The sequence below is a fragment of the Vicia villosa genome, unplaced genomic scaffold (assembly GCF_029867415.1).
Source record: "Vicia villosa cultivar HV-30 ecotype Madison, WI unplaced genomic scaffold, Vvil1.0 ctg.000441F_1_1, whole genome shotgun sequence".
In the NCBI taxonomy this organism is placed as follows: domain Eukaryota; kingdom Viridiplantae; phylum Streptophyta; class Magnoliopsida; order Fabales; family Fabaceae; genus Vicia; species Vicia villosa.
Window position 1 is genome coordinate 300,421 of NW_026705209.1, and position 14,359 is coordinate 314,779.

The following is a 14,359-nucleotide window of genomic DNA, read 5'->3' on the forward strand; positions in this document are numbered from 1 at the left end:
GTGCGTCTGAGCGAATCGAAGTTTGAAAATTTGTCTGGTGGTATTTTGAGACATATGGAGATCCATGAAATCCATTTGAGGTCTCAAAAACTCGTTCTCCTGAAAAAAAAACAAAAACCCTAGTTAGGGACTGTTTGTGTAGGAGACAGTTAGGCGTACCTGATTTTTGTGCAGTGTTGAGTCTCTGTTGACCACGTGATTATCAGAAGACTTCTAGAACAAAATCTTGGAAATTTGAAGTGCGAAAAATTGATTTTACTGATGGTACAAACACGGAGAATTGCGCTGATAGCGGGTTTGACTGGTAACTAGCTGTCCGGGTATTAACGTAACAGTTAAAGTGAAAATTCAACAGGTTAAAGTTAATTTTTTTTCATTTTTTGTTTTTGTTGTGTTAATGGTGAAAAATTTATTTACCTGAGCTGTTAGAAAAACACAAACATAATAAATAAATAAAATATACTGTACGCGAACGAAAATACCGATAATAACCTTGAAAATAAATATTTAATGCACAGAAAAATAAATATTTAACACACATAATATTATCTTGATAATTAAACTACCGTACGACAGATAGTACAACATTTAATACTAACAGTACAAATATTACATAATATAATGAACAGTACGACAAATAAAATAGACGGTACACTATTTGAAAGCGACAGATACAACAAACTTTAAAAATGACGATTAATAATCCATGCTATGAACAACAGAAAATAGATGATCGGAAGTGTAACCATCGCAGGTCCGCATTTTTCAGGACTATGCAGACAGAAGAAGGACATGATCACCGTAAAAATAGTGATGACTATAAGAAAAAGTGTATCCATCCACTTTGCCATTTTTGCCGAGGAAGAAGAGAAAATAATTATGAGATAGAAGTTTGAGAAATTCGGGAGATGAGTGAAATTTGATGTGAGAATTTATGGAAAAAATGAGGAGTATTTATAGAGTGAAAAGAGAGAGATAGAGACGTTGGGAGTGGAGTGTACCGTTTGAATAGTAGTAGGATTTGAAAAAAAGTATGGTAGGTTTTTGAAAAGAAAAGGGGTGTAGAATAAAGCTAGAATTTAATTTGAAAGAAAGAGATTTGAAAAGAAAGGAAGATATTTGAAAAGAAAGAAAGAGATTTTGAAAAAAAAATAATATAGTATAAAAATAAAAATTAGTGGGAAATAAAACCAATAATAATTTAATTGTTACCAGCATAATCTGAAATCCGGACTCCGCGCCTGCAAATTTTAATTCTGCACGAACTGCGTCAGCATTATTTATCTGAAAATAAATCTCAAATAAACAGTGTATGAAGTGATAAACAGTATTTGGCGTTTATGAAAGGATAAATTTAACAGCGAACCAAAATACTGTATAAAAAATTCTAAAAATTGAGTATTCATAAAATCAGGATATTTATGAAATAAAAATCCAAGATTGTATAAAAATCCAAATTTTTAGACAGAAGTCTGTTGACTTCTTTTTTTTGAAAAAAAGAACGCGGGCGAATTTTGGGGTATAACAATAATGATCATAACACTTAGAAAATGATGGGATCTCAGAGGTCAAAAATTGGGGTGCAACAATGATCAGTTCAAATATGGCCATGCACATGATATTAGGCTCACTTCACATGCACAGAGCTTTAACACTGTTCACACCAAGAAGCATGTGACACATCCTAAGAAATATCATGCTGACAAACCTAAAGAATATCATGTTGTTCCTCCTGTTAAATATTTTGCTAAACCCAAGTTCAATCAGAACTTGAGGAGAACTAACAAGAAAGGACCCAAGAAATTGTGGGTACCTAAGGAGAAGATAATTTCTGTTGCAGATATCCTTGGCGGCAAAGAGGACAAAAAGCAAAATGTCATGGTACCTGGACTCTGGGTGCTCGCGACACATGACGGGAAGAAGGTCTACATTCCAAGACCTGGTGCTTAAACCAGGTGGAGAAGTCAAGTTTGGAGGAGATCAGAAGGGCAAAATCATTGGCTTTGGAACCATAAGTCTTGGTAACTCTCCTTCCATATCTAATGTACTTCTTGTAGAAGGATTAACGCATAACTTATTGTCCATAAGTCAATTAAGTGACAATGGTTATGATATAATCTTCAATCAAAAGTCTTGCAAGGCTGTAAGTCAGAAGGATGACTCAATCCTATTTACAGGCAAGAGAAAGAACAACATTTATAAGATTGATCTTTCAGATCTTGAGAAGCAGAAGTTGACTTGCCTTATGTCTGTTTCTGAAGAGCAATGGGTCTGGCACAGAAGATTAGGACATGCTAGTTTGAGAAAGATTTCTCAGATTAACAAACTAAATCTGGTAAGAGGACTCCCAAATCTGAAATACAAATCAGATGCTCTTTGTGAAGCATGTCAGAAGGGCAAGTTCTCCAAACCTGCATTCAAGTCTAAGAATGTTGTCTCTTCCTCAAGGCCGTTAGAACTCTTGCACATTGATCTATTTGGCCCAATCAAAACAGCATCTGTCAGAGGAAAGAAATATGGATTAGTCATTATAGATGATTATAGCCGCTGGACATGGGTAAAGTTCTTAAAACACAAGGATGAGTCTCATTCAGTGTTCTTTGAATTCTGCACTCAGATCCAATCTGAGAAGGAGTGCAAGATCATAAAGGTCAGAAGTGATCATGGTGGCGAATTTGAGAATAGATTCTTTGAGGAGTTCTTCAAAGAAAATGGTATTACCCATGATTTCTCTTGCCCTAGAACTCCACAACAAAATGGAGTTGTAGAGCGAAAGAATAGGACTCTACAAGAAATGGCCAGAACCATGATCAATGAAACCAATATGGCTAAGCACTTCTGGGCAAAAGCAATAAACACTGCGTGTTATATTCAGAATAGAATCTCTATAAGACCTATTCTAAATAAGACTCCTTATGAATTATGGAAGAACAGAAAGCCCAACATTTCATATTTTCATCCTTTTGGATGTGTGTGTTTCATTCTGAATACTAAAGATCATCTTGGTAAGTTTGATTCTAAAGCACAAAAGTGTTTCCTTCTTGGATATTCTGAACGCTCTAAAGGCTACAGAGTATACAATACTGAAACATTGATTGTAGAAGAATCAATCAATATCAGGTTTGATGATAAGCTTGGTCTTGAAAAACCAAAGCAGTTCGAGAATTTTGCAGATATAGATATTGATATATCAGAAGCTGTAGAACCAAGAAGCAAAGCTGCAGAAGCTGGCAGTCTCAGAAGCAATGGATCAGAAGATCAAGTTGCTGCATCTTTAGAGAATCTCAGGATTTCTTAAGAGCCAACAGTCAGAAGATCACCTAGACTTGCTTCAGCTCATTCAGAAGATGTGATCCTTGGAAAGAAAGACGATCCCATCAGAACAAGGGCATTCCTTAAGAACAATGCAGACTGTCAATTAGGTCTTGTTTCTTTGATCGAGCCAACTTCTGTTGATCAAGCTCTAGAAGATCCAGACTGGATAATTGCCATGCAAGAAGAACTCAATCAGTTTACAAGGAATGACGTATGGGACTTGGTTCCTAGACCAACAGGATTTAACATCATCGGCACTAAGTGGGTTTTCAGAAACAAGCTAAGCGAGAAGGGAGAAGTGGTAAGAAACAAAGCCAGACTGGTTGCTCAAGGTTATAGTCAGCAAGAAGGGATTGACTACACAGAAACCTTTGCACCAGTGGCCAGGTTAGAATCTATTCGTCTATTAATTTCTTTTGCCACTCAACATAACATCACTCTTTATCAGATGGATGTAAAGAGTGTCTTCTTAAATGGTTATATAGATGAAGAAGTTTATGTCCATCAACCTCCTGGTTTTGAAGACTCCAAGTCTCCAAATCATGTTTTTAAATTAAAGAAATCATTATACGGATTGAAGCAAGCTCCTAGAGCTTGGTATGAACGTTTAAGTTCTTTCCTTCTGGAATATGGTTTCACTAGAGGAAAAGTGGACACTACTCTCTTTTGTAAAACCTTTAAAAAGGATATTTTAATCTGTCAAATATATGTTGATGATATCATTTTTGGAACATCTAATGCTACACTTGGAAAGGAGTTTGCTGAGTCTATGCAGGCTGAATTTGAAATGAGCATGATGGGAGAACTCAAGTATTTCCTTGGGATTCAAATCAACCAAACGTCTGATGGAACCTATGTTCATCAAACGAAGTATGTGAAAGAACTTCTGAAGAAGTTTAATCTTTCTGAAAGCAAAGAAGCCAAAACTCCTATGCATCCAACATGTGTCCTAGGTAAGGATGAGGTAAGTAAGAAGGTAGATCAGAAGTTGTACAGAGGTATGATTGGATCTCTTCTATATCTAACTGCTTCTAGACCTGACATTCTCTTCAGTGTTTGTTTGTGTGCTAGATTCCAATCAGATCCGAGAGAATCTCATTTAACTGCAGTTAAGAGAATTCTGAGGTATCTGAAAGGTACTACTAATGTTGGTTTAGTTTACAGAAGATCCAAAGAATGCAACTTAGTAGGATTCTGTGATGCTGACTATGCTGGAGATAGAATTGAAAGGAAGAGCACTTCTGGAAGTTGTCAATTTATTGGAAGTCATCTGATCTCATGGTACAACAAGAAGCAAGCTACTATTGCCCTCTCAACAACAGAAGCATAATATGTTGCTGCTGCTGGTTGTAGCACACAAATGCTCTGGATGAGAAGTCAGCTAGAAGATTATCAGATATATGAGAGTAACATTCCTATTTTCTGTGATAATACTTCCACTATATGTTTATCTAAGAATCCTATCTTACATTCAAAAGCTAAACATATTGAGATTAAACATCATTTCATAAGGGACTATGTTCAGAAGGGTGTTATATCTTTAAACTTTGTGGATACAGACCATCAATGGGCTGATATCTTTACAAAACCCCTTGCTGAAGATAGGTTTAAGTTCATTCTGAAGAATATCAGTATGGATTTATGCCCAGAATGATAAGATGAGAAGATCTTATGTATGAGTATCTTCTGAAATGTGATTGGATTTTTTTTAAGAAGTTCTGATTGTAATCAATTAGAAGTAGTGATTCTGTTATTACTAACGTTTCATTGTCTAAGTTGACTCAGAATCTCTTTAAAAGTAAAACAGCTGTAACTGGCTTTCCAGATGGTAAACACGTGTTCACTATTTCTGGACAAGCATGCGTGCAGTTGAGGGGACGCCTACTTAGGTAACTGTGCTAATTGTAACGCCCGGAAAATAAGTATATGCTTGATTTGGACGTTTGTGACGTTTATTGGAATTTTACCGTTTTTGGAGTCGTTTCAGTCGGTATTAGTTCGGGATGGCGGACTAATATTTAATTGAAGGTTTTCATATTTTTGGTACTAGAAATATCATTAAGGTAATATTCTGCGTTTTGGGGCGTTTGAACGATATTTGAGCGTAGGAGCATTTTGGTCATTTCCGCGGGGTAGATATTTTTTTTATAAGAAAGAAATATTGTGAGAAGGGAAAGGGATGGAAAGAAAGAGAAGAGAAAGAAAGAGAAGAGAGGAAGAAGAAGAGCAAAGGGGAAAAACAAGAGAAAGTGGAGGATTCTCAACCAAATCGATTGCCGATCGTCACAATAGCAAGGTAAGGGGTGAATCTAATTTATCTTGGATGTATGATTCTTATAGTCTTGTTCTTGTTCTTGTTCTTCTTGTTCCAATTTCCACAATTTTCTTGTGTGGTCTTTGTTTGATCTAAGTTTGTTTGAGAATGATTGTATGATGATTAAATGATATCCTAGTTGTGTTATGGTGATTGATCATGTTTGTTTTCCTTTTCCATGGCTTGATTGAGTTTGAATAAAATGTTAGGTTTTGAGATAGATTGATGAATCAACCATGAAAAGTTTGATGTTACCGGGTTACGGATTAGGAAAAGGTTGATGATGTGTACACTTATGAACTGGTCGGGATTAGGGAATAAAACCAACCCATAGATCAAAAGTGCCATAACTTCCTCAAAAGCTGGATAACTTTTGTTTTCTAGCAGTAGTCGAGCCTTTTCCAATAAGAATTTGGCAAGTAAACCCTTAATTCCACTCTTTGTTTCCCAATTGGACTTGATTTCTGATTTCCGCAGATGTAAAGCAGCAGCAATGACTCCAGGTTTTGGAATCCTTTCTAAACTAGTGAAAGGTAATTGATTTCGAACAGGCAATCCAATTAGTTCAGAGAATTCTTCCAAAGTGGGTACCAACAGGTAATCAGGAAAGGTAAAGCAATGATGTTCAGGGTCAAAGAACTGGAACAGGACCCGTATCATGTCTTCTTCAAATTTTGAGGTAACCAAATGGAGTAGGTGACCATGTCTTTCAGTGAATTGAACATTCCTGGGGAATTCTGACACCAAGTCTTTTAGCTCAGACGGTACCGTTGAGATGTTGATTCGGATGTAATCTTTGGTGGCGGGAGCCATTACCTGCAAAAACAAAGGTAAACTCTTTGATCCTTGAAGTGTTTGGTGCAAAAAATGATATGCTTATGATGCAAACATGTGGCACACAAAGACAAATCAAACAATAGCCTTAGGTTTAAAGGCTTGTATGAAGCTGATAGGTGATACCCTCCCCACTGAAGTTGAGTTGGTTAAAACCTGTCCTAGAATAGTATTCGGGTTCTATGATCCTTGGAAGTAACATCTCAATACGGCGCTCGATCGGCCGATCAAAATATTCCTCGAGGATAACTAACTTCGATCTATTTCAAAGCTAGCTACTTAAAAGGCCACAAGTCAAGTTCAACTAAAAAGGTTCTAAGACAAATTAGTGTTTAATGACACTTCGGAAGCCTAATATACTCCTTGATCGTTTTCAAGGGACATCAGTATAAACCAAAGTGTCGCACTAACGATGACTACCAGCTCAACCGTATCGGTACATGCCGTACAGTTTCCTTGGTCTAATGTCATATACTTAAGGTATCTCGAGATTCGGGTTAGAATCTTTCACACAAGCAAAATACCCAAGCAAGCCTTTGAAAAATAGAGCAATCAAATCAATCAATTGAAAACATCGAAGTGATCTATTCTCTTAAGGTAACCCCTTTTGAAAACATTTTGTTTTTTTGAAAGTATTCCCCAGCAGAGTCGCCAGTTCTGTGGACCTCCGATTTTTTTTAATACCGGGCCATACCTCTGATTTGTAGAGATACGTGAACTGACTCTTTTTTGTCGCTTAATGCTTTCGCATTTTGAAAATTCACAGAGTCGCCACCGACCTTTTATTTTATCCAATTAAGGAAAGGTTTATAAAAGAAACAGAAAAAAGACCTTTAAGAAATTCTGGGTAAGGGGGTAGGTTATACAAAGGGAAGGTGTTAGCACCCTTTGTATCCATGGTTATCCATGGGCTCTTAAGTTTGCTTAGCTCACTTGTTTTTCGATCACTTTTCAATTGCTCTGAAATTGCTCATATGTGGTTTCAAATACTTTTGTAAATTGAATTTTGTAATGATCCGTGTGTGGATGTATACAAAATGCTTGTTTATCTTTCGAAAGATATTTTGAAAAGAACGTTAACTTTGTAATAACCCGTGTTTGGATGTATACAAAGTATTGTCTTTTTTGAAAGTTTTGAAAAATCAACAGTGTATGAGAATTTTGTTTGTTTTGATTTGAGCAAGCAAACTAGGAGGTCTACCCTGAGTTGTAAGGTCTTTATCCTGTTTCCTTTAAAAATCTATCCTTTCACCGGATATAAAAGCAAGGTTCGATTTTGTACTCGAAGCAGTTGAATTTGACTTTGATTTTGAAAGATTGAGAAGGGATTACCTGAAGAGGTGCAAGTGTGATTGTGATTGGATTCAGATATTTATCTTTGAAGTTAGTGATCTAACGGTTCAATTTTATCTTTGACATACACGCAGTTTATATTTGCTGGAAATTAAAATGCGGAAATGTAAAGTGCGGAAAGTAAATCTACGCTATTACATCGATTGTGCGGGAAATGTAAACTAGCCTATTTACATGAATTTGACATCCTATACATTTATCTAGGAATTTTAAATTGCAAGAAAAATAAAAGGCATGTTTTTTTGGATTTTTTATGATTGGTTTTAATTATAATTAATGCATGATTAATTAAATTAAAATGAAGAAAAAGATGAAAATAGATTTAAACCTAGAAATTAAGTTTAAAATATGTACAAAATATTTGTTAATTAATTTTAAAACAAAACTAATTTTTTTGGAATTTTTGGAATTGATTTGAAATTGATTTAAGTTAATTAAAACATAATTATGCAAATAATTATACAAATAATTAAAACTTAAAGATAAAATTATTCAAAATATGTACAAAATTAGTTTATAATATATAAACAATATTTAATATAAAGAACAATTTTTTTTATGATTTTTTGATTGGTTAGAATAATTAAAAAGCAAATATATAAATATATACTAATTAATTATGTAAAATATTGAAATTTTGAAGAAAATAAAAATATTTTTATTTCAGAAAATAATATATTATTTTAGAAGTCTAAAATATTTTTTGTGTATTTTTTGGATTTTTAAAACTATTTTTAATTAATTTAACAAAGAAATTAAATAAAATAGAAAATAAAATAGAAAATAAAAGGATACTGATCCTGTGTGGTAATCAGTGAGGGAGCATGGTTGGGGAAGAGTGATCTGGCGCGTTGGATGAGTTGATGGATGGATCAGAAGGCCCAGATGGTGAGGGACCATAACACGTGGAACACCTGCAAAACACTGAATTCCAAGTCAATTTAAAAAACACGCGCGCGCCTCCCAGCGAATCAGAGGGCGCCACGCATCATCTTCAACCTTCAGATAGGTTTTTACACCGTTCATTTGCAGGTGGTGTAAAAAACCTAATCTTTTACACCTGGTAATAATAGCGAATAGGGTCAAACGCACACATACATTTAGCGCGATGGTACCATTCAATTCGTTTTGTCCATACGAACCTAATGGTGCTATTTAGAACTTCTAATTTTGCCTAATTTGGAAAGCCCTAAATTTGAAGCTATGAACCCTAAAATGGTAGTTTCGTTTATACGTGTCCAAACTTCAATTAAGTTTCCAGAAATGATCTACACCTCAAACCAAACTCAATAGTATGTCTACATCTTGTTAAACATGTGTGAATAACCAGATACGAATTGATTTTAGTTTGAACAAATTTTGACCTGTGTAGCTCGATTCAGTGAGCTTCAAGGCTTGTAATTGATTGAGATAGTTTCAGTGATGTTTAAGGAAGGTGTATGAATGCTTAGTTTGTATTGAAATGGACTGAAATTACAAATTCGAATTTGAGTTTTTCTTTGAATTTTTTGAAGTGATTACAAGTGTTATATGCTATGCTATGCTTCTGAATTCGTGTCTTCTCTTTGCTGAACTAAGATAGCTTATTTATAAGCTATGTGTGCTTAGAAATGAAGCTAAGATGTGTCTTAGTTGCCTTTGTTGAAACTTTGCATTTTTTAATATAAAAAAGCTTGAATTCTTGACCAAGTCATCTTGCCTTCAATGCACCTGCCTTGCCCTTCAATTCTCTGCAGAAAGATGAAGATTCTTTGAGGTGAGTCATGCTTGATTTGTAAGCTAACCTTTATCCATGCATTTTCCTTTTAATTTTAATCTTAAAGTAAGATAAAATCATGCAAAAATGGATAAAAAAAGGTATGGGCTTAGTCTTGGTCGTGGGAGGCCCATAGTAACATGGAAATGATGTTTGAATGCTGAAAACTTGGCCCCATTTGGAAAAAATACATTTTTGAGCAATGTTGATTTCATGCATTTTACCAAAATTTAGCCAACTTCAACAAGGTGTAAATCCTTCAATTTTTGTCATATGAAGGAGATCTTGCACTTTTTGGAAACCTCAAAGAGTCCTCTAACCAATGTCTTTGGTCTCATGTCAAAATGATTTTTGAAGCTCCTTGTGTGTCCTTTTGAAAAAAGTGTCTTTTTGTTGACTTTGAAAATGACCTGTAATGTCTTTGGTCATATTTTTCAAATGGTGAATCCAATGATCATGGGATCAATGGAATTTGAAATATAATTGAATTTCCTTCAAAACAAGCTTTGGTTTGAATTTTTTGGATGAAGGATGAGAGAGTTATGATCAGTCAAAGTTGAGTTGACTTTTCAGGCAAAAACCCTAATTTTGAATCTTAGGGTTTTGTTGATTTTTGATCTTTCCTTGATGAATTATGATCATCCAATGATCAAATGATGAATCCTTTGACAAAATATGGACTTTGACAAAAAATTTCATTTTTGACTGTCTGTTGACTTTTTTGGTCAAACGGGTCGTCTGTTGACTGTTTGAGCTGCTGACGGTGCGTCTGAGTGAATTGAAGTTTGAAAATTTGTATGATGGTACTTTGAGATATATGGATGTATATGAAATCCATTTGAGCTCTCAAAAACTTGTTGCCCCTGTAAAAACAAGAAAAACCCTGATTAGGGACTGTTTGTGTAGGAGACAGTTAAGCGTACCTGATTTTTGTGCAGTGTTGAGTCTCTGCTAATCATGTGATATTCAGAAGACTTCTTTGAACAAAAATCTTGGAATTTTGAATTGTGAAAGATTGATTTGATTGATGGCACAAAACACTGAGAATTGTACTGCCAGCAGTTTGGCTGTCGACTGACTGTTCAGTCTGAGTTTCCTGATTCTGCGCCTGCAAAAAAGATTTAACTCTGTACCAATTGTGTCAGTACTATTTATCTGTAAATAAATAAATAGCATGTGTGAAGTAATAAACAGTATTTGGCGTTTGCGTAAGAATAAATTCAACTGCAGGCCAAATTACTGTATAAGAAAAATTCTAAAAACTAAGTGTTTCATATGTTAGGATATTTGTTGAAATAAAAATCCATGATTATATGAGACCCTTAATTTTCAGATTGGAGTTTTCTTGAAAAATATGTGGGCAAATTTTGGGGTATAACAGTTGTATTGGTGTTATAATGATGTTTTGGAGTGGTTTTGGTGAGTATGAGGGGTTTGGAACCGTTCTGGTTCGTTCTGGTTTTTTCTGGGTTTACGCAGGTCCGCTGAGCGGAGGTGGGTCCGCTGAGCGGAGGTTCTTTTGCAGAAAAATCTCTGTGAGGGTCCGCTGAGCGGAGCTGAAGCGGACAACAGCATTTTCTGTTTTTCCAAACTTTGAAACCTTGTAACTTTTGATCCGTAGCTCCGTTTCGTACGCCGTTCGAAGTGTTAGGAAGCTAGTTGGATGTTCTATATGATAGCATAGGCTTGGTTAGCTTGTTATTAATTAGTTATGAGGTGTTGTTGATGAAAACACATAATTGTTTATATGCGCGATATGATTGGTAAATAATCATAGTGCTTGGTTGTAATTGTTAATGATGTAGGATGTAGTAGTGGTTGGTTGATTTTCATAAATGGTTTTGTGAACTAGTGCATGATAAATCATGATGATATGTGTTGTGTGAATGTTATCGTATTGGTACGAGGTATGTGATTAGTTGTCGATAACATGAGATCATGTTCATATGTGTTATGTATTAATGAATGTTCATTCTTAATATGTGACAATGTTTGGTTGTTTGTTATTAACATGATGTGTGGCCTTATGGCAAGTAATTTTTGTTATGAGAATGATGTATTATCATTGTTGAATTGTTGTTATTACAACTTGTTGATGATGTATTGATGGAGTTGTGGGCCAATGTCCAATATTAATTTGATGTGATGCAATTATGCGATCATTTATGTCGATGTGGCTAGTATGTTTTGACGGTGAATGTGTGTTGTGTGCTTATTAATGCCTGTGTGGTAATTATGGTGTGATGTAATTGATAACGATGTTATTAATCGGTGATGTATCCTTTTGGATAGAATATAAACGATGTAACGTGAGTGTATGATCGTGTTATATTGTTGATGATGTTGTTGTCGTGTAAAAGAGTCATATATTTGCACAGCATAACATTTCAATACGTTAATGGCGGAATGCTGTTAACAGATGGCCTGCGGGCATGGTTACCAGTAGGAGCTTAATGCTCGGTAACGGTATATTAGCCTGAGTGGCAAGAGGTCATCAGTGGGAGCTGCGTGCTCGATGACGACAGCCTGCGGGCTTCCTGAGTGGAATAAAGTCCCAGCATAATGCTCGGCAGGTGTATTTGTCATAATGACAAGGAGGAGTTTTACTCCGGATTTGGTACCACATGCATATGCATAGTTGAGTCTCATTCATCATCGTCAGTCTTTATAATTTATGTTACCATTCATGTGTCGCATTACTTATATATTGATTGTGGTTGACTTAGTGGATTACTTTGTTGTATGATTATTGATGATACTTGTTGGCATTACTATAATTGTCATGCTTTCATTATGAATTATATTCTCACCCTTCTGCTGATTTGATGCTTGAGTGGCATCCTGCAGATTAGCCGCTTTGGGAGTCTTTTGGAAGAGGTAGTTCTCCAGTTGGTCTTGTCGGTCGCTCTGATACGTAACACCGGGGAGTCGGGAGTCTGTTGTTATTTATTTGTATATGACTCTTTGAATATGTATATGTGATGATGTGCTGATGTGTATAGTAAACGCTTTATTTTGGAAAACTCCTCTTTGAGAGCGAGAGCTATATGTATATATATATATATATATATATATATGTTCATATCTTCCGTGTGTTATGTATCATTTTATTGGCAGGTGTTGTATGCTTTTGGCATCGCTGATGTCCGTTTGTTTTCTAGGTGTTTGTTTGGTTACTTAGTGTAACATCCTAATTGTGTTGTATGAAATTTTAATACTCTGATATTTTCTTGCCTAAATGCTTTGGGTAGAATTGGGGTGTTACACTAATCACTTCTTTTGTCATTATTATCTCTCCTCACGTCACATAACATTAAATGCTATTCATCATTTCAGTTTATTTCTTTTATATTCTTTTTGATGATATGACAAAAAGGGGGAGAAAATATATGATAAATGATCTGATTAATATTATCAGTTACCGGGTAAAAAGGCCCCACATTACTAACAGAACTTGCAAAGTTCTATGCTTTAAGTTTTGTTGTTGCAGGAACTGAAGATACTCTTTAAAGATCAACATAAGAAGCAACAAGATGAATCAAGCTCTTGGATTCTTGAAGCAAGCTGAGTGCTATGAAGCTTCAGGATCAGAAGCAAGAAGGAAGAATGTTCAGATATTCTGATGATAGAATATGATCTGAAACATTATGTCTATTTGTTCTGATACATTTTATATGGATCTGATACATTTTATATGGCTCTGATACATATTATGTGTTCTGAAACATATTCTATGTTCTGACTCATTCATGCTGACTTTTGTCGCTTAGTTTTGTTCTGTAACATTTCAGGATGTAGAGATGCTCTGATGATGCTCTGGTACATTCAACAATGTTCTGATATAATCTAGCATGAAGTTATGTAAGAAGAAATTCAAGCTTTGAAGCTGTCCTAATGGAAGCAAGAATCAGAAGCTGTGAATGTTCTGAAGATCAAAGAAATTCAAGTTCTGAAGCTGTCCGATGGAAGCAGGAATCAGAAGCTGTGAATGTTCTGAAGATCAAAGAAATTCAAGTTCTGAAGCTGTCCGATGGAAGCAGGAATCAGAAGCTGTGGATGTTCTGAAGATCTAAAGAAATTCAAGTTCTGAAGCTGTCCGATGGAAGCAGGAATCAGAAGCTGTGAATGTTCTGAAGATCAAGCATATGTGAACGTCTCTACTGAAATACTCAGGGAAGTCTTTTATTTATAAAATTCTTCTAGTATTAATTTCAGGGGGAGATTATTCATCTCAGGGGGAGATTGTTAATCTCAGGGGGAGACATATTCCCATGCTTATGCTATAGCTGTGTAAATTGTCTTTAGCCGTCTGCTCTTTCTGATCCCAAATTCATATCATTTATATATGTTTTTGTCATCATCAAAAAGGGGGAGATTGTTAGAACAAGATTTGTTCTGATCAATATTCTTAGTTTTGATGATAACAAGGATATGAATTTTGTGTGAGATAATGTGGTACTCTAATACACTGTAATTTCCCTTTCAGGAAATATATAAAGAGTATGCACAAATCAGCGCTCAGAAGCTTTGACTCAGAAGGTTCAGCATGCAACATCAGAACATGGTCTGGCAAGACATCAGAAGATGGTCAAAGCAGAATCAGAACATGGGTCTATGGAAGCATCAGAAGAACTTGAGTTCAGAAGCAGAAGCACTGAAGTTCTCATGGTATCACGCTCAGAAGCACTTCAAGGTCAGAAGACAAGAAGATGCTATGCACGTAGCTGTTTGACTCTGATGATATTCAAACGTTGTATACACAAACATCAGACCAGAAGCAAGTACAA